This window comes from Kogia breviceps, chromosome 6 (genome assembly GCF_026419965.1).
Source record: "Kogia breviceps isolate mKogBre1 chromosome 6, mKogBre1 haplotype 1, whole genome shotgun sequence".
Taxonomy (NCBI): domain Eukaryota; kingdom Metazoa; phylum Chordata; class Mammalia; order Artiodactyla; family Physeteridae; genus Kogia; species Kogia breviceps.
In genome coordinates, this window is record NC_081315.1 from 10,557,229 (window position 1) to 10,578,312 (window position 21,084).

The 21,084-nt window shown below is 32.7% G+C and overlaps 1 protein-coding gene across 8 annotated transcripts in view; it reads left to right on the plus strand.

Annotated features, from left to right (window-relative positions):
- The window catches only part of CCSER1 (coiled-coil serine rich protein 1), a 1,267,249-nt gene that overhangs the window by 715,525 nt on the left and 530,640 nt on the right, over positions 1-21,084 (plus strand). The gene's annotated exons all lie outside the window — the stretch shown is intronic.

A 21,084-nucleotide genomic window follows, 5' to 3' on the forward strand; every position in this document is an offset into this window, starting at 1 on the left:
TTCTTTTTTAATGGGATTGTGCTGAATATACATCATTGAACATGTTTCTAGGTTAATAATTTTACTTTCATGGTGAAATATATTCAGGCTCTCCAGAAATGTTTATTATGTAGTTTGTCCGTTTAACTATTAAAATGTTTTACATTTCTTCGATTATATTAAACGTGAATTAAAAATAGAGATTAATGGCATGGTTAGTTTTTAGAAAAATGTGCAAGAACCATTATAATTACTGCACTGTATTCCAAGCTGTAACAAAACTGAGATTGATGATTGTTTCTCAGAGAAGTAGCAAGAAGCATAAAGGTATATCTGACAGCTGCAAATAGTGCAGCATCAGTATTTATTGATGAAAGGAGCATTATGCTATACTATTATGCCTCCATATCTGTCTGAAATACGCTGACAATAATTAACTAAAAATAAGAGATGAACAAGCTTAATTATATTTATTTTCCAAATAAGTGAAGTGGAATTTGAAGAGGTTGAGTGACTTTGTCAAGTTCATGTACCTTTTCTAACAGACATTAAAATTCTAGATTGTGTGTACGTGTTTCAGATCAAAAGTCAGGATTTTGTTTTGTTTTTCTGATTTCAGAATACTGGTGGACTGCATGATTGCAAAATTCAATACAAATTATACATGGATTACATATGCGAATATATACACACTTGTGTATTATACATGCATTATATATTATTAAAGGTTGAGTTTATCTTAAATCTCCATTATAGTCTAGGCTTAATGGTGATGATATAGATTTACTATGTGAATACCTGTCTAAGCTGTATAATATATGAGCTAAGGAATTTATTTTATAATATTAATAATTATTTTTTCAAATATAAAGAAGTGCTTAGAAGGAAAACCAGGAACAGTTTTGCTAGATGTTTTAACAGTTATTAACACATATTTTATTTATATCTTGAATCATTTTGAAAATTTAATTTTTCATTCCCTGAAATGTATGCATGTTAAATGTTGTTATTTATAATATTTTTAAACATGTCACTTATCATTCTTGGTTAGATTTATGACATATAGCTGTGTTTTAAATGATTTTTTAATGAAGACTCTAAAGTAAGTATATGTTACTATGCACATGTGATTTTTATTATGGCACACATAAAAACTTCCCTGCTAAAGTTTTCAAAATTGCTATTTTCCATAATTACCTAAATTTGATATTGTTTAAAATATTTGTTTATTTAGAAAACAAAATGTACTTTTCCATATTTAACTTGCTGCTAGAGGCAGGAAAGTCCAAATTTAACAACAGGATGCTTTTCATGATTTTGTGTTTTGTGCCTGTATGTTCACACAGGACTCTGTAAATGCAGTTCTATCATATCTTAATTTCTTACATCTAATCACTCTTTCTAAAAGAAATCTTTGTCTTGGTGCTTTTTGGGGCAACATAATCGCCATTATGATTTGCTGGCACGTACACATCAGTTTCATTTGAGGTATGTAGTTGACACAAGTCCACATGTCAATGATAGTTTGACATACATATCCTCCATTGAAAAGAACTGTTATTCTTGATATTAATAAGCATTAAGAACTGTTAGAATTTCCCATGCCTTCCAAGTGATGTCTGTTGGGTATCTAAATTTGCATAATACATTTATACCATTAATTACAATGGAGTAGAGTAGGATAGGCTGTAAAATGGAGAAAAAATAAGAGATGTTAGCACTTTTCATACTTTATTTTTTACTACAAACCAAACATCTTGAGTATATTTATTGGGTGTTCTTTTAACTCTATTTTGTGAAAGCTTTTCTCTTCTCCTCTTTGAATGCTGTATATTGATATACATATAGGAGGTTGATGAACAGGAGGATCAAATGATAATAAAATATTTTCTGCTAAATGTTCCTAATACCTGAAAACTATTTGTTGCATCCTTAATTTATAAACATCATGGTCAGATTGTATACACATACACATATATGAAATAAGGAAACCCTTATTTTAAATTATCTTCTTACCAATTTCCTTTTTTAAAGAGGAGGAAATTTGATGAAGTAGCATGAGTATTCCTAGGAAAGAGAGGGAAAGAGCAGTGACAAATGTAAATGCAAAGCAGATTCTGATGGAGAAAAATGACAAAGCAGGGGTAAAATGATTGTTGCATACTTCCCCTTAAGATTTAGTTTAGATTTTTTTTTAAGCTTCCAATTTAAAATATATATATAAGACTTAAAAGATGAAAGAAGTGTTCCCTCAGCCCTATAAAGTAGAACAGCCAGTAGCTTAAACTTTGATAAATAGTCTGGAAGCCTTGTGTATTATAATACATTTTGAATATAATGACCAGGGAGAGTGAATAAATATCATGCCTTTTTACTCAGGCTCTTCATGGAAGATTTCTTCTTCATAAAGTTGGCAAGATTTTTGACCTGGAAAGAGATTTATATGTACATTTTTTCCACTAAGAATACCAGAGTAAACTTGAAAGAACAAGTAACTTTGTTTGGCAGTAAATATGCTACACGGATTTTAATTTTCTCTGCATCATGGTTTATATATGTTTTAAGAAGTTACTGTGTTAATGTAGCTTCAGGGTTTAATTTATATTACTAGTACAATTTTTATACGACTTTATGATTTTTTGGAGATCTTTATCATCATACTGCCGTTTTGGTTGTAGCCACATTCGTTTGAAGAATAGGATCCTGAAAATCAATGAGTAATCTCTGAAAATCTAACTGTTCTGTTTTAGTAATGCAAATACAGCGTAAGTAAAAATATGCAATATCTGGTGAGCGAGCACAAAGGATCAGATGATCAAATAAGACTCACACAAATCATAGATCTTAGCCAATATCAAGCTTATACTAATCATTTCAAAGGTACTGGCCATCACGCTCCAGTGAAAGAGGGAAGAGGTCTGCCATGTTGGGCACGGCTCTCCCAGTTCTTTTATCCCACTTTGGAATCCACTCTCCGATTCAAACTAAGAGATCAGATTTCCAAGTGAGATTTTGTGGGCTTACCTCACACAGTGGGAGAAATGTTTCATTCATGAAGTATCTTCATTTTATATCCCACCAATATGACATTCTTCAGGAAGCCATGTTCATAAAGATTCTAAGTTGATTTACTCAAATCAGTCCTTAACCAGGGGCATACTGTTATAATTTCCATTGATAAGGACCCTCCTTCCAGCAGCTATTACTAGTTTATTTTCCTGGAGATCTAGTTTTTATGTTGGCAAGGTGAGAAGAGGTTACCTCCCTTCTTTTACTTCCCGTGGAGAAAAGCCAGTTGCTTTAACTCCCCCTCCTCACCTGCTCCATTTCCACAGTTCATTCTGAAAGTGATATTGTATTGGAGTGGAATGAGAAACCCAGTGTCCTGGATTTTTCATTTCTCTTTAATTGAAAGGAAAAGACCTTATAGAAAGTTTATATGACCAAAATTGCACTTGTTTTGGGCTTCTCTTCTTTGTTTTCAATGTTTCAAAACAATTTGAGGCAAGAGTTAGGAGATTGCTTTTCCTGAAGATTATCCTTGTTTCCCTTTATTTTTCACTTAAGGCAAGCTTTTGTGAATTGCAGTTTTTGAAAGTCAAGAAATTTGTGATTCAATTGGAAAAAATTAAAATTCCTTAAAATAGAGTTTTTGTTAATTGATGTATGCTGTAATATACTACATAAGAGATGGTCAGTTTATTTAAATTTATATGTCATAGTTAAAGTTATAAATACTTGTTTTATTCTTTGTTTCCATTTGCTATTTATACAGAATTACTCCTGTTGGAACGATAATCCATTCAACTAATTGGAATAGAGTAAATTCTTTGTTTTCTTCTTTCAGTTATACTATATACCTCATTATGTATTTTATTGAATATAAAATGTCTAGTTTTAAAATATTTGGGATGTGGGTTTATTTATTTAAAATCTCTGTTCTTTTGTATTTTCATCCATTTGGTATATATAAAAAGTACACTAGAAAAATTCCTCTAAGAGAAAACACATATAAGAAAAACTGAATCCAATATCTGCAGCCTGATTTATCCGTTCTGCTGTTGTTCCACAAACAGACTGTGTTCTTTCTACCAAGTCTTAGTGCCTTTACTCACATCAATCCCCTAACCTATAGAGCTCTTTCTTTTCTCTTAACTTGTTCACATGAAGAGGAAACCACGTTCCATATTCCCAGGATTCTCCAGGCATAATTAAATTCTACTCTAAATCATTCTGCCATTTAATTATGGCTACCAATTTTTTATTTTACTATGTGTCAAGTGCTGTTTTAAAGGCTTTACATGTTTTAAGTATTAATTCTTCACAAAAGCCTATGAGGGAGCTACTGTTACATGACAGCATTTTTCAAGCAAGAAAGCTGAAATATAGAGAAGTTAAGAAATGTGTACCAAATTACATTACTACAAAGTTAGTAGGCTGTGTTTAAGCATAGGCCCTCTGGATCTAGAGCCTGCACTTTATTATTATTTCTTTTTAATTTTTTAATTGAAGTATAGCTGATTTACCATCTTATCTTAGTTTGAAGTGTACACCATACACCATACACCATACTGATTCGATGCTTTACGGGATAAACTCCGTTTAAAATTACTGCCAAATATTGGCTGTATTCCCTGTCCTGTACAATATATCCTTGTAGCTTACAAGCTATACATAATAGTTTGTAGCTCTTAATCCCTTACCCTTATCTTGCCCCTTCCCCTTCCCTCTCCCCACTGGTAACCACTAGTTTGTTCTCTGTATCTGTAAGTCTGTTTCTTTTTTGTTATATTCACTGGTGTTTTTTTTTGTTTTTTGTTTTTTTTTAGATTACACATATAAGTGATATCGTATGGTATTTGTCCTTCTCAGTCTGAGTAATATTCCATTATATATATATATATATATATATATATATACACATACACACATCTATCACATATTCTTTATTGATTCGTCTGCTGATGGACACTTAGGTTGCTTCCATATCTTGGCTATTGTAAATAATGCTTCTGTGAACTTTGGGATGTATGCATCTTTTTGAATAGTGTTTTCATTTTCTTTGGATATATACCCAGGAGTGAAATTGCTGTAAAATATGGTAGTTCTATTTTTAGTTTCTTGAGGAACCTCCGTACATCCATGTTGGCTGCACTAATTTACATTCCCACCCACAGTGTACTAGGGTTCCCTTTTCTCCACATCTCACCAACATTTGTTATTTGTGGGTTTTCTTGATGATGCCATTCTAGCTGGTATGAGGTGATAACTCATTGTGGTTTTCATTTGCATTTCTCTGATGATTAGTAATGTTGAGCATTTTTCATTTTCATTGCCTATTGGTCATCTGTATGTCTTCTCTGTAAAAATGTCTATTCAGGTCTTCTGCCTATTTTTATTCAGTTTTTTTTTTTTTTGGTATTAAGTTGTATGAGTTGCTTATGTATTTTTCATATTAATCCCTTATTGGTCATCATTTGCAGGTATTTTCTCCCATTCAGTAGGTTGTCTTTCTATTTTGTCCATGGTTTCCTTTGCTATGCAAAACCTTTTTAAGTTTAATTAGGCCCATTTGTTTATTTTTGCTTTTGTTTCCTTTACTTTAGGAGACAGATCCAAGAAAATATTGCTGTGATTTGTATCAAAGAGTGTTCTGCCTATGTTTTCTTTTAGGATTTTTATGATTTCTGGTTCATAGTTAGGTCTTTAATCCATTTTCAGTTTTTTTTTGTATATAGTATGAGAAAATGTTCTAATTTTGTTCTTTTACATGCAGCTGCCCAGTTTTCCCAGCATCACTTATTAGCAAGACTGTCTTTTCTCCATTGTGTACTTTTGCCTTCTTTGCTGTAGACTAATTGACTGTAAGTGTGTGGGTTTATTTCTGGGCTCTGTATTCTGTTCCATGTATCTATGGGTCTGTTTCTGTGCCACTACTATACTGTTTTGATTTCTGTAGCTCTGTAGTATAGTATGAAGTCCACGAGCATGATGCCTCAAGCTTTGTTCTTTTTTGTCAAGATTGCTTTTGTAGTTTAGGGTTATTTGTGGTTTCATATAAATTTTAGTATTATTTGTTCTAGTCCTGTGAAAAATGTCATGAATATTTTCATAGAGATTGCACTAATTCTGTATCTTGCTTTGGGTAGTATGGCTGTTTTAATAATAATAATTCTTCTAACCTATGAACATGGGATATATTTCCATTACTTTACATCATCTTCAGTTTCCTTCATCAGTGTTTTAAGATTTACAAAGTATAGATCCTTCACCTCCTTGGTTAAGTTTATTCCTACATATTTTGTTCTTTTTGATGCAATTTTAAGCAGGATTGTTCTCCTGCTTTTTCTTTCTGATAGTTCATTATTAGCGTATAGAAAAGCAACAGATTTCTGTATATTAATCTTATATCCTGCAACTTTACTGAATTCATTTGTTCTAATAGTTTTTCAGTGGAGACATTAGGGTTTTAGAAAACTCTAATGACATCATACAGTATGAGGCCATCTACAATTAGTGACAGTTTTACTTATTACCTTACAATTTGGTTGCCTCTTTTTTTCCTTGTCTGATTGCTGTGGCTAGGACTTTCAATACTATGTAAGTGAAAGTGGCGGGAGTGGGCATTTTTGTTTTGTTCTGATTGTAAAGGAAAAGCTTTGCTTTTCCCCATTAAGTATGATGTTAGCTGTGGGTTTGTCACATATGGCTTTTTTTATGTTGAGATATGTTCTCTCTGTAACAACTTTGATAAGACTTTTTCTCATGAATAAATGTTTAATGTTATCAATTTTTATGCACCTATTGCAATGATCTTGTGATTTTTATTCTTTCTTTTTTAATGTTGTGTATCACATTGATTGATTTTTAGATAATGAACTATCCTTGCATCCCTGGGGTAAATCCCACTTGATCATGGTGCATGATCCTTTTTATATATTGTTGAATTCAGTTTGCTAATAATTTTTTGAGGATTTTTGCATCTGTATTCATTAGAGATATTGGCCTATAATTTTCTTTTTTTTTTAATGTTTGGTTTTGGTATCGGTTTGTTGTCTGGGTAATGGTCTTATGGAATGAATTTGGAAGTATTCCCTTATTTTCAGTTTTTTGGAATAATTTGAGAAGGATAGGTATTAGCTCTTCTTTATATGCTTGGTATAATTACCCTGTGAAGCCATTCAGTCCTGGACTTCTATTTGTTGGGAGTTTTTTGATTACTTATTTAATTTCACTACTAATGATTTATCTGTTCAGATTAGCTACTTCTTCCTGATTCAGTCTTGGAAGATTGTTTGTTTCTAGAAATTTATCCATTTCTTCTAGGTTCCATAAACAAAGATCAGTATTTTAAAATCTGATAAAGTTGCTGTTTAAAGTACTGGTCTTTTTTATTATTTTTTTTCAGAGCAATTATAATTATGAATAATCATACTAGTATTATAAACATAAGCAAATGAAAGGTACTGTAGTTCCCGGTGGAGAGAATAATGGCTAATGTTTATTAGGTGCTACTGTGTGCCAAGCAATATTCTAAATGCTTTATGTGTTGTCTCATGTAATCTTAAACAAAAACAAGATAGATTCTATTATTCTCATTTTACAGAGGAGGATATTAAGTCACAGCAAGGTGATGTAAAATTCCCAAAGTGATATCATACGAGTGGTGAGAGAGCTGGGTTATGAATCCTAGTGGTCTTGATTCCAGAATTCACCCCCTAATCACTTCACTATATGGTGCCCCCAATAGAATGCAATAAACTGAATCCATGGTTATGCTGCAGAAACAATTCCAAATTTTAGTGACTTCAGTATCTTTTGTTTCTTTATTGCTCATGTCTATTGCTGGCCAACAGACAGCTCTCCGCCTTCACTGTAAGACTCAGGTTGATGAAACAATTTTCATCTGTTATGTTGCAGCCTATGAGAGAACAAGTGTCATAAATTGACACTGGGTCTTAAACTTCCACTCAGAAATGTCATGTGACACTTCTCCCATTTCATTGGTCAAAATAAATTAAGTTGTATAGTCACAGCTAGTAAAATCCAAAGGGCAGGGAGGACAAATCAGTCGTATGCCCAGAAGTGGGAAAACCATGAAAAACTGGCACACAGCACCAATAACTACTATTACATCTTTCTTCTTTTCTCTGAAATAAGCTGGTTTTAATTAAAATGTGAAAATTACTATTTGGTAAGTATGCTGACATAAACATCATTTGATTCTATCATAGTTTGCAGAAAAACCTAATTCAAAAATTTCTAATTCTGTAAGTGAATATCCCTCTGTAAAATGTTGTGTGTATATGATGCTGTCTCAATTTTTGACATATGACATACATATATTACTTGTACAATATTCTTCAGATATATTTCAGTCATTTCACTAGATTTTGAAATATTTCTATTTTTAGTAAAACATTTCTTTTTATAATCAACAATCTACTGAGTTGCCTAGTGTTTGTTGATGTTGCCACAGTAATATTCTAGCTTGTTTTAACTATTTTAAAATAAATGATCATACCCATATCTATAAGAGAGTTTATTTCTGGGCTACTTTATTCTAAGTATCATTAGTGTACTTGTCAGAATAATTCATAGTGACAGTGCTATTCCACCAACATTTTTTAGTCATTTACCTCCTTAAACCTTATCATTAAGCACATTTTTCCCCTGGAAGTATCTCTAGAGATTTTAAGTGACAAGTATAATATTTTAAATGTGTGAACAAAAATGTCTGTCTTGTTCCCAAACAATATGCTATGCTTGATTCAGAAAGAGATAGTTTGCATCAACTGAAACAAATAGATTTCCTTTAATTTTTCCCCTCTTATTTAATGTTAAAGCCTTACCAAATTATCTGCTAAGTCATGTATTATATTTTCAACTTTTATGATGCAAACAACAATCACCTTCAATTCCCACAATACACAATATACATTTTTCTTTAATGAGAAAATTATCTATTGAAACTTTAATTTGTAAACAAATCAAGCTACATTGTTCTGCATGCCTTCTTTTTACTGTTTGAATATAAAGTGAAATCCTTGGTATTATTTCCTTCCAGTCTATAATTAATTTGTTGATTCCAATATACTAATTGAATCAAGCTATTTGTATTATAAGTAAAAGTTAGGTCAACATTCATTATATCAGTATGGTAGTTTGCATTACCAAAGCTATCATTTACTTTAGCTTTAGTCTAATAATAATATATATTTGTATATATATGAAATTAGGATTCTCATTATTTTAGACATATCTTTTCCAAATTCATATTCAGGATATAGAAAATAATTATGTAAGGTGAAAGAGAGGATTAATCAAAATGTTAGGAATATATATTTTGTATTCTCAATATTTTATTCACATTTATACTTGTTTATATCATACAAAATTAAAAGAAAATTTGTAAATACTAGAAGTATTATTCTATGTATTCCTGTCACAGTTTTGAATTGTATCAATAGAATTTTTAAATATACAAATTATGGAAAGATATTAATCCCTTATGGGAAGATACTAATCCCTAATGTTTGTCAGTAATTAATTTTCTAAGTTTTAAAATATAGATTGACATTCTTAAGCAATTTTTATGCATTAGAAATATCAGAAAAGCAGAAATAGAAAAATGAAAACCACCAAATCATTGAGTATTTAGTAAGAGGTTATTGTGCATGTAAGAGCAATTTGCAAACTGGGTGCCTTCAAAATCGAAGACTAATATGAAGCTTAGGGGCATGATGTAACCGGGTGACTTAAAAGTGGAAGTGAGCACGTTGTTTACTGTTTATAATGATTGACTATTACAATGGGTGCTTCTAGAAGGCAGGGGATTGGTTAAATTGATTATCTCATACCACTTTTAGGAAGACGACTTGTTTCTTTTATGATTGTCAGAGTCATTTACAGGAAATAACCCAAGTCAAGTTTTGATTACATTCATGAAGTCAGCTTTAGTTAGATTTAGTTTGCTTATGTGACTTGAATGGTTTTGTCTGCTCAGGGAATTCTCAAGTCCAGTCTCCATTTTGTATCTGATTTAATAATTCCCACTTTTGGCCATTCTTTTAGTAGGCTGAGAGTATGACCAGGTAGTATGGCGTGACTCTTGCTTACCACTATTGATGCCAGAAAATCATTTATTTGTTGTTTTCACCAGTTGAGTCATCAGGAAGGAAGGTCATTAGTTGCTGTTAGCAACAATTGCATTATCGTCATAGACTTGGGTGGTAAGATCACTGAGCTCTTCAAGTTTTCTAATCCTGATGGATATCATTTGATATGGGAGTGGCTGCTGAAAGACACTTAAAATCTTTGAGAGAACACAATGCACTAGAGAAGTTAATATGTTCAATATAAGGAAAATAACAGACAAGGATTAAAAAATTCCCCAGAGTAGAGAGTCCCTGAAGCCAGGGTGTAATCAACTAAATAACCTAAATGGGTTATAATCAGATTCAAATTTTACCATTTGAAGTCTATCTACTTTTATTTTATTTTTAAAATAAATATATTTATATTTTATTTATTTTTGGCTGCATTGGGTCTTCATTAACTTCATGCGGACTTTCTTTAGTTGCTGCAAGTGGGGGCTTACTCTTCATTGCGGTGTGCGGGCTTCTCACTGCAATGGCTTCTCATTGTGGAGCATGGGCTCTAGGCACGCAGGCTTCAGTAGTTGTGGCATGCAGGCTCAGTAGTTGTGGCACATGGCCTTAGTTGCTCCATGGCCTGTGGGATCTTCCTGGACCAGGGATCGAACATGTGTCCCTTGTATTGGCAGGCGGATTCTTAATCACTGTGCCACCAGAGAAGTCCTACTTTTATTTATTTACTAAGGTGCTTGCTGTGTTTGCAATCACATATCCCCATGATTATTTAGGACAAGATGAACTTGAGGAATTTTTTATTTAATTGAAGTTTAATTTACATACAACATTATATTAGTTTTGGGTGTAAAAACATAATGATTTGACATTTGTATACATTGTGAAGAGATCACCACAATACATTTAGTTACCATCTATCACCATATAAAGTTACGAATTTTTTTTCTTGTGATGAGAACTTTTAAGACTTTCTTAACAGCTTTCAAATTCGCAATACAATATCATTGATTGTAGTCAACATGATGTACCTTATGTCCCAATGACTTATTTATTTTATAACTAAAATTTGTATTCCTTGATCCCTTTCACCCATTTCTCCCACCCCCAACCACCCTCCCCTCTTGCAGTCATCAATCTATTGCCTGTATCTATGAGTTTTGTTCCTTTGTTTTCTTTTTCAGATTCCACATATAAGTTAAATCATACGGTATTTGTCTTTAACTTATTTCACTTAGCATAATACCCTCAAGGTCCATCCATGTCATCACAAATGGCAAGATTTAATTCCTTTTTTATGGCTGAGTAGTATTCCATTGTATCTATATGACACATCTTTCATACTTATCCGTCAGTGAATACTTAAGTTTCCATATCTTGGCTATTGTAAACAATGCTGCAGTGAACATAGGGGTCCATATATCTTTTCAAATTAATGTTTTTGTTTTCTTTGAATAAGTACCTAGAAGTGGAATTGCTGGATCATGTAGTAGTACTATTTTTAATTTTGGGGGGACCCTCCATACTGTTTTCCATAGTGGCTGTACCAATTTACCTTCCCACCAACAGTGCATTAGGTTTCCCTTTAATCCACATCCTCACCAACACTTGTTATATTTTGTCCTTTTCATAATAACCATTCTGACAGGTGTGAGATGATACCACATTTTTTGATTTGCATTACTCTGGTGATTAATGATGTTGAGCATCTTTTCATGTGTCTGTTGGCAATTTGTGTGGCATCTTTGGAAAAATATTTGGTTTCTCTGCCCATTTTATAATCAGATTTGTTTGTTATTGAGTTGTTTGTGTTCTTTTTATGTTTTGGATATTAACCACTTATCAGGTACATGATTTTCAAATATCTTCTTTCATCAGGTAGGTTGCCTTTTTATTCTGTTGATGGTTTTGTTTGCTGTGCAGAAGCTTTTCAGTTTGATGTAGTCCCATTTATTCATTTTTGCTTTTGTTTCCATTGTCTTTGGAGTCAGATTTTGTTTGAAATATCACCAGGAGTAGTGTCAAGAAGCTTACTGTTTATGTTTTCTCCTAGTTTTATGATTTCTGGTTTTACATTCAAGTCTTTAATCCATTTTGGATTACATTTGTGTATGGTTTAAGATACTGGTACAGTTTTATTATTTTGCACATGGCTGGCCAGTTTTCCCTACAATATTTATTTTTAAAGATTTAATTTTATTTATTTTTGGCTGCATTGGGTCTTGGCTGCACACAAGCTTCTCTTTGTGGTGGCTTCTCTTGTTGCAGAGCACAGGCTCTAGGTGCACAGGCTTCAGTAGTTGTGGCACATGGGCTTAGATGCTCCAGGGCAAGTGGGATCTTCCCAGATCAGGGATCGAACCCATGTCCCCTGCATTGGCTTGTGGATTCTTAACCACTGTACCACCAGGGAAGTCCCAACCCCTACATCATTTATTGACAAGACTGTCCTTTCCTCATTATATATGCTTGTGTCTTTTGTTATAAATTAATTTACCATCCATGCTTAGGTATACTTCTTGACTCTCTGTTCTATGTCATTGATCTGTGTCTGTTTTTATGCCAGTACCACACTGTTTTGATTATTATAGTTTTGTAACATGGTCTGAAATCAGGAAGAATGATGCCTCCAAATTCATTCTTCATTATCAGATTGCTTTGGCTATTTGGGAGTTTTGTGGTTCCATAGACATTTTAGATTTCTTTATACTACTTCTATGAAAAATGCCATTGGAATTTTGATAGGGATTCCTTTGAGTAATATTGACATTTTTCAATATTCTTCCAATCAATAAGCATGGAATATCTCTCCATTTATGTGTATCCTCTTCAATTTCTTTCATTAATATCTTACAAAGTGTAGATTTTTCACATCATTGGTTACATTTATTCCTAAGTATTTTATTCTTTTTGATGCAATTGTAGGTGGGATTGTCTGTGTAATTTTTATTTCTGATAGTTTTTCGTTGGTACAGAAAAATGCAAAGATTTTTTTTCCCCTGCAACTTTACAAAATTTGTTAGTTCTCACAGTTTCTTGGTGGAGTCTTTAGGGTTTTCTTTATATAAAAACATGTCTACAAACAGTGACAGTTTCACTTTTTCCTTTCCAATTCTGATGCCTATTTCTCTTTCCTTCCTAATGGGTCTGGCTATGATTTCTAATACTATGTTGAATAAAAGTGGTGGGAGTGGAATCCTTCTCTTTTTCCTGAATTTAAGAGACAAACATTTTTGTAGTAACCTATAAGGGAAAAGATCCTGAAAAAATAGATATATATGTATGTATAACTGAATCACTTTGCTGTACACCTGAAACTAACACAACATTGTTTAATCAACTATACATCAATAAAAAGAAATAAGGGATAAACTGAGGTTTTTTGCCATCGAGTATGATGTTACCTGTGAGCTTGTCCTATATGGCCTTTATTATGTTGAGGTATGTCCCCTCTATAACCACTTTGTTGAGAGTTTTTATCAAAAATGTTTGTTGAATTTTGTCAAATGTTTTTTCTGCATCTATTGAGATAATTCCATGATTTTTATTCTTCATTTTGTTAATGGGGTGTATCACATTGATTTAAGGATGTTGAACCATCCTTGCATCTCTAGAATGCATTCCACTTGATTGTGGTGTATGATCCTTTTAATGTATTGTCAAATTTGATTTGCTAATTTTGTTGAGGATTTTCACATCTATGTTATATTAGCATATATTGTCCTGTAATTTTCTTTTTGTGTTATGCCTTTGTCTAGTTTTGGTATTAAGGTAATGCTGGCCTCATAAAATGAGTGTGGAAGTGTTTCTTCCTCTTCAAATATTTGAAAGCATTTGAGAAGTGTAATTATTAACTCTTCTTTAAATGTTTTGTAGAATTCACCAGTGAAGCCATGTGGTCCTGGGCTTTTGTTTTGGGGGAGCTTTTTGATTACTGACTCAATCTTCTTACTGGTAATCATTCAATTCACATTTTCTGTTCTTCATGATTTAGTCTTGGGAGATTATAAGTTTCTAGGAATTTATCCATTTCTTCTAGGTTGTCCGATTTGTTGGCACATAATTTTATGTAATAGTTTCTTATGATCTTTTGTATTTCTTGATTATCAGTGGTAATTTCTTCTCTTTAATTTCTGATTTAATTTATTTTAATGCACTCAGTGATTCTAGCTAAAGTTTTGACAATTTTATTTATCTTTTCAAAGAATGAGCTCTTAGTTTCATTGATCTTTTCTATTGTCATTTTAGTCTTCATTTTATTTATGTAAACTTAGATCTTTATTATTTCTTCTACTAACTTTGGGCTTTGTTTTTCTTTTTCTAGTTCCTTTAAATATAAGTTTATATGGTTTATTTGAGATTTTTCTTGTTTCTTGAGGTAAACTTGCATCATTATAAACTTCCCTCTTAGAACTGCATTTGCTGCATTTCATAGATTTTGGTATGTTGTACTTCCACTTGCACTTGTCTCAGGTTTGGTTTTGTTTTCTCCTTTGAGTTCTTCATCAACCCATTGTTTTTTTAATTGCAAGTTGTTCAATCTCCACACATTTGTGATTTTTCTAGTTTTCTACTTGTAATTAGCTTCTAGTTTCATATCATTGTGGTCAGAAAAGATGCTTGGTATGATTTCAGTATTTTTTAATTTATTGAGACTTGTTTTGTGGCCTAGCAAATTATCTATCCTGGAGAATGCTCTATGTGCACTTGAGAAAAATGTGTATTCCACTGCTTTTGGATGGAATGTTCTATATATGTCTACTAAATCCATCAGTTCTAATGTGCCATTTATTACCAGTGATTCTTTGTTTTTCTGTCTAGGCCATCTATCCATTGTCGTAAGTGGCATATTAAAGTCTCCTCCTGTTACTGTATTGCTGTCAGTTTTTCCCTTTGAGTCTTAATATTTGCTTTACATATTTAGGTGCTCCTATGTTGGGTTCATAAATAGTTAAAAATGTTACATCTTCCTTTGGATTGACCCCTTTATCATTATGTAATGTCCACTTTTATTTTTTACTGCAGTCTGTTTTAAAGTCTATTTTGTCTGATATAAGTATAGCTACCCCAGCTTTCTTTTGGTTTTCATTTGTGTGAAACATCTTTTTCCACTGTGTTGCTTTCAATCTTTGTGTGTCCTTATATCTGATGTCATTCTCTTTTAGACAGCATAAAGATGGGTCTTGATATTGTATCCATTTAGCCACTCCATGTCATTTTATTGGAGAATTTAGTCCCTTTATATTTAAAGTAATTATTGATAGTATGTACTTACTGTCATTTTGTTAAGTGTTTTCTGTTTTGTCTTTTCTGTTCCTTCTACTGCTTTCTTCCCTTGTGTTTTGATGACTTTCTCTAGTGTTATGCTTAAAGTCATTTCTCATTATCTTTTTTGTATTTACTAAAGGTTTTGACTTTGTGGTTACCATGAGGCTTAGTCTGTTTTTTTGTTTTGTTTTGTTTTTGCTTAGTCTGTTTTAAGTTAATAGCAAGTTACATTTGAATTCATTCTAAAACTCTGTTTTTACTTTGCCCCAACATTTTATGTTTTTAATGTCACATTTTACATCTTTTTGTGTATCCCTTAACTAATTTTTGTAATTTTAATTATTTTTACTAATTATGTCTTTTATCCTCTATGACTAGGTTTATAAACGATTAATCCACTTTCTTTACTATATATTTATTTTTCCCAGTGAGATTTTTACATTCATATGTTTTCTTACTAATTAATGCCCTTTCTTTTCAGCTTAAAGAAGTTGCTTTAACATTTCTCATAGGACTGGTTTAGTGAGGATTAACTCTTAACTTTCGCTTGTCTGGAAAACTTGTTATCTCCCCTTCAATTCAGAATGATAACCTTGCTGTGTAGAGTTATTCTTACTTCAAAGTTTGTTGTTGTTGTTGTTTCATTTTGTTTTGTTTTTTCTTTGAGCACTTTGAATATATCATGCCACTTCCTTCTGGCCTGGCATTGAACTCTTGAGTGGCCCACACAGCAATAGGCATGAAGGTTATCCATATATAATCTGTGTGGCCATTTCTCTGAATTCTACTAGTTGAAAACAAAGACTCAAAGCCAATTAATAAGATTAAAATCTGATAATGGATAAACTGTAGCTTTCTATTGAAACAGTATTTTCCATAGTCATCCCATGTTTATCAAAAATATTTACAGTAAAAATGATTCATTTGTAAAATAAGTCTTGTCTTATTAAACTTGGATTTATTATTTACAGAAATGTAGTAAGAATATTAATTCTGTGCATATATTCAAACATAACATTTCAGTTAAAGCTCTGGTAATATCCAAGGGGCTTTATTGGCTCCATAAAGTCAACCTTAGTTCTTTAAAATTGTCTGGTAATAAGGATTCTCAGATGAGATCTTTCAAGTATCTTTAGGTTATGAAGCCAGGCTCAGGACTTGTCTAAGTTTGTACTTACAGTGAGAAAAGATTATTTAACTTATGTAAATGCATACATTGTCATGAAAAATAAAACTAATGAGTGTGTCTTAATTCTGGAGGGATTAGGTAGGAAGAAAAAGGTAAATGTTTTAACTTTTGTTTACAAAACTACAAATTGCTGTAAGTAGTAAATAGATTAAAAGAGAGGAGAAAAATGGATTCTTTAAATCTGGAAAAGATATCATTAAAGACCCAACATTGTTTTAAATGGAGTCATACAAATTATAATTATCAGTTCATTCAGTCTCCTGTAATTAAATTTTGTTTGGCTTCCTCTTGGATGAGAAACTTAAGAATCAATCAATTTTCCATTAGAGTTTTAGAAATTCTTACCCAGTTCAGTATTATTATCTTAACATTATCAGAAACCTGTATTTTAGAGTACTTGTCAAGGTCTTTTCCATGAATCTCTTTGAAGATGTATTTTTACCTGTAGTTGATTGTAAATACCCATTATCGCATCATACATCTCCACCAGGTACAGTGTTGAGTGATTATCTCTATCTGAGAGGTGCAAAAAAGGCAGTGATACTTTCGTTTCATTGCAAAACAGATTGGGATAGAGGTTTGCAGAAAGAATCACAGTTAGTTAATGCCAACTCTCTGACCCAGACTATTTTCTAGGATCCCAGTTAAAATTATGTTTTAATCAAAAGAGAAGGTAAAGTGAAAAGAAAAATAAAACCCAGAAGGCAATAGGCAGTCTTGATAACATTTTGAATGTTATATTATGGATTACTGCTTTAGAGAATGAATGAGTTTGAATTTCATTTTATCGTATTGCCTCTGAGCTATCACTCTGAGGTCTTATAAATTTAATTTTTTTTCTCTGAGACTAACTAAACTTGATGGAGATTGAAATGTATTTTTATTATCAACTACATCTGCTGGTGAAAATCCAAATAAAGAACAAAACTGAATTATGGTGCTGCATTCTAATATCATCACCTACTAATCAAATACAGAAACTCTTTAAAAAGGAAAACATGTTGATTTAGCACAGCCTTAGCCATCTGGTTCAGAAAGGTAAGGTGGAAGTCATCTCTGCTTTCTGTAAAGGCTTTTGTAGTACTGTGGATACAGGAGGCATATTTATAGCCCTTTAACAAGCATACATGATAATTAAAAACAAGGTTTCTGCCTGCGTAGCTTAGTTATCTTGACTGTGGAGATAACCACTTTCAGCTGACCCCAGGGTACTCTTGAAAACAATGTGATTGCACTGTGGAGTCTATTTGTTTATCCTACATGTAATTGAAACAGAGCTGACATGCTACTCTGGTGCTCTCCTGCCATACACTCTTAGTGAACCATATGTTACATTTCCAAGTTTCACAGGTATGGTTTAGCATTGTTAATCACAAGTGTGAGATTTCTCATTTCATTGTTTTTCATTCAACAATCGTTTATTGGGTGTCTCCTAGGTACTCGGGATAGGCACTTTTGTAAGCAGTGTTAGAGGGAGAATATGACTCGAAATTTCACTCAGGATTGATAGAAATTAACAGAATAAATTACAAATTTCATCTTACTAATAAGTTCCTGAGTGTGATTTCTCAGGAACATAGATATTATGAATCCTAATAGCTCACACTTCACATCAAAGTGTTGATGAACTAACGTCACATCTCTCAATGGTTCTGGATTTGTGTACTTACTTAGTAAAGTATAGGAGAAAATGGCAGTGTACCCTTAACTCATAGTTGCTTTTCTTAGCCCTCATGTCCAAGAAGAGGTAATAAAACTTACTTTTGAAAAAAGTACTCAGTAACTAGTTTGTCTAGGAATTCCATTCAAAAGATAAATCTTTGGGACGAAAGGGAAGAAAATGCTGTGAAGAACATAACCACCTTTTCAACAGAGAATGTTTTAAAAAGTAGAGGAAAAAATGTTCAGTTGTCTTCTTCCTTTTGTTAAAACATTTCTTGAGAAAGAAGAGTACCAAAAGTGTGGGTAAAGTGTTCTTCTATGCAAGTTCTTATAAAATCTACTGGCAACATATTCTGTAGAAGTTTCACAAGGTTTGTTAGAAGTCCAATATGATAAAAGAAGAAATATATTTTGTAAATAGTAATGAAGACGTGCTATAGAAAGCTATATTTGATTAACTCTTGGCGTGTCCTTCAAAGAGAAATAGACTTTGATGTCTGGTTTCCTGTAGACACATTTGAAGACTTTCAGTGAGCATGGATAGTTGTGATTTTTATTCTCAGTGCTTCTAAATGCCGTATTCTGTTTTTTATTATTGCAAGTAGAAGTTAGATTTTCTAAGGAGGCAATATTAAGATTATTACACATGAGCTCTAATGTTTAGGCTAACATTTCCTGATCTAGGTATTTTTCTTTCAGCATCTTTGTTGTAAAAGATGAATAACTGGTTGACAGTTTTTGGTGTGACAGTTGGGTTTCACCTGGTTGAAATGCATGAACATTTCTTCCAGTTAGTGACATTATTGATGGTTTTTTCAAGCTGACAGATGACGATGATTTGTCCCAAGAGTTGGTTTCATATTTAGAAATACACTGCATTGGAGGAGAAAGAGGCCCAGGGCCTGGAAGGTGCAGAGCTGTACCCACATTTCCCGTAGAACTTTGGAACATCTATCAACGGACATGTGACAATATACAAAGAACAAACAACAGTGTAGAGGCTTTCACAATGCAATACAAAGCTCAGATACAAATATGCATCCTAGTGTTTGAAAGCTGATACCTCTCTTACTGAAGGAGGAAATTTTAGTGAAAAAGAAGTGTGATGTCAAACAAAGACAAATCAGCAAGCAAGAAAAAAAAGTATATATTGTGAATGAAAGACTTGGAAGACAAGTGCTCAGATGAAACCCACAAAATGAAATCAGCTGTTTGCACAGTGTTGCCATGGATCTACACACATTTTAAATGTATTCAAATATTTTGTATTTTGCAATAAAAAGTCTTTTTAATTTTGTTATTCATTTTTCTTGTTTCATTATGTCCTTTTTAATGTACCTCTTTATTGTTCATTATTTTATCTCTTACGGTAAAATTGCCTTGCAGCCAACTAGTTACATGGCGAAAATGTTTGCAGCAAAGATGCTTGTGGCAAAGATGTCTATGAACCTGATACTTAACCTACTGAACATGAACTTTCCCAGTCATAGTAAGATAACTCTCTAGTATTCTCTGAATGTTAATTTTATATATACACGCACACACAGCAAACACAAACACACCTTTATTTTCTCATCTTACTATCATGAATAGGAACAAAACACTTGTCCATTTTTCTTGGAATATTGAGAAAGAAAAACTAAACTTAAATCACATTGCAAGAAAATTTGCTGGTAAAGGAGCCTTTCATGGAGGCATAAATCAATCAGAGATGATTAAAGGCATTTTCTTTTTGTTGATTCAGTAGCAAAGTATTTATTAAAAGGTGGCAAAGCATAGCACAGGGAGATCAGCTCGGTGCTTTGTGACCACCTAGAGGTGTGGGATAGGGAGGGTGGGAGGGAGGGAGGCGCGAGAGGGAAGAGATATGGGAACATGTGTATAAGTATAATTGATTCACTTTGTTATAAAGCAGAAACTAACACACCATTGTAAAGCAATCATACTCCAATAAAGATGTTAAAAAAAAAAAAAGGTGGCAAAGCAAATGCTTGAAAAGAAAATATTAAGTCTAATTGTAAGCGCGGAGAGCCAGAGGATGAAAATCTCTAGGTAACTTACGTTAATTCCTTTTTATTACCCTTCTTAGAGCAATGAAACTCAATCAGAAGCAATTTCCCATCCATCCCCTCACCCTCCCAGGGAGCATCTGGCAGTGTCTTGAGACTTTTTTGGTTATCACAGTTGGGGAATGTTACTGGCATCTAGTGGGTAGAGGATAGGGATGCTCCTTAATATCCCACAATGCACAAGACAACTACCAACAGCAAAGAATTATCTAGCCCAACATGTGAATATAGCCAAGGCAGTAAACCTGCTTTAGATGTTACCTGTGAACAATGATGAAATCTTTATTGATAACTAAGATGTTTTATAGCACTTGTCAGGAAAATAACAAAGGGCCTTGTTTACTATCTCACAGTGTTACTTTCTGCCTGGGAAAGCATGGTAATATCATACTCCTAGACACATTGTTTTTCTAGTCCCCTTCTTACAACTGACTCAGAACTGAGTCTATTTTAGCTCAAGATAGACTATCATGTTCTCCAAGGTTACCTCTGAAGAGTTCTGTTTTCAGCCCATCACCTTCCCATGACAATATTTGAGTCAAGGTATCTAGGGAAATACATTTTAATTATAGACTGCTTTTACATGTGCTTCTACCTGCCTTCATCAAGCTCCAGAAGATCATATACATACTGTATCCTAGAAATACACTTGAGATCCACACAGACAGAAATCTAAAAATGCTTCTGAGTTTTAAATATTTTTTTCAAAACTCTAAATTTAGGAATGATAGGAAAAAATTATGTAGATCACTTCTTCAATGTTTATTTATTTAATTTTGGCTGCATTGGGTTTCTGTTGCGGCATGCG